The sequence below is a fragment of the Ambystoma mexicanum genome, chromosome 6p (genome assembly GCF_040938575.1).
Source record: "Ambystoma mexicanum isolate Mex_15411 chromosome 6p, UKY_AmexF1_1, whole genome shotgun sequence".
Taxonomy (NCBI): domain Eukaryota; kingdom Metazoa; phylum Chordata; class Amphibia; order Caudata; family Ambystomatidae; genus Ambystoma; species Ambystoma mexicanum.
Genome location: NC_090935.1, coordinates 1,178,953,350 through 1,178,954,476, shown reverse-complemented (window position 1 = coordinate 1,178,954,476; position 1,127 = coordinate 1,178,953,350).

Sequence of the window (1,127 nt, the reverse complement as noted above, 5' to 3'; positions counted from 1 at the left end):
ATTCTCCTCCAAGACCAGACAATTAGCAACCTTGCACTCCAAGAAATGAATTGCCATATCCTTCTCGATATCTCCCTCCAAGTACAATTCTGTGACCTACTTCCGGATTCAATTTCCCTTCCAAGTGCTCCAACTAAATGAAAACAAGACAAGTGACTACAGCAAACAAATTGATTCACAAGAAACTTGCACAGGCAATTGGAAATTGTTCTGACACAATAGAAGGCACATTCAATCAAGAAGAATTCTCTAGTTCATGCACACAACAGGAAGGTTTTTTAGGTTTTGCACAAAGCGACAATTCTGAAGGTAACAGTTTCCATTCTGTTAAATAAACTGCAAGTTCAAGGAAACGAGGTTAAACACGTCCAAGTAGATCAGACTAAACGAATGGTATTGGGAATACAAATCGCAACGCATTTTACTTTTTTAAACTTGTTGGGGGCGGCACAAAGGTGAAAATTAACAGTGGAAAGGAACTGAAAACCTTTTTGGTGTATTTTATACTTTTTAGGAGGAGGTGTTCGGGTAAAAGGATTACTAACGAGTTCTTATTAACACACAAACAGACAACTCCTCTAAAGAAATTAAGCCCTCACGCTCCTGTTCTTACAGCCTCACAAATCACACAAAAGCAAACTGAGCTTTGCCTTTTATTAATCCACCATGCAATCCCAGATCGCTTCAAATATCCTAGGAAACTCGGCTATTAACTGCTGAGGTGATGCTCATGCCACCAAACTCCTGTATCGGTGCACGCACCATTTAGGTCAGCCAGTGAGCCCCGTGGAACATCCCCAGTACACCGACATAAGGATATGGGACTTGGTTCAGCGCACTAGACTGGTGGTAGTGGGATATCTTCAATTTACAAAAGGAGAGAAGTTTGATCATCAGTGCTGTAAAATGACAGTAGAGAATGTAATGTGTTCAGGGCACAAGATACAAAATAAATATAGACTAAGAAACCTGTGCTGTTTTTATATGATTGAACTTTACTCTCGAAGCAAGCTTTCCAAGGTGTGATTTATTTTGCTGAAAAATGGTTCAATTATATGCACACAAAAATATATATATATATATATATATATATATATATATATATATATATATATATATATATATAT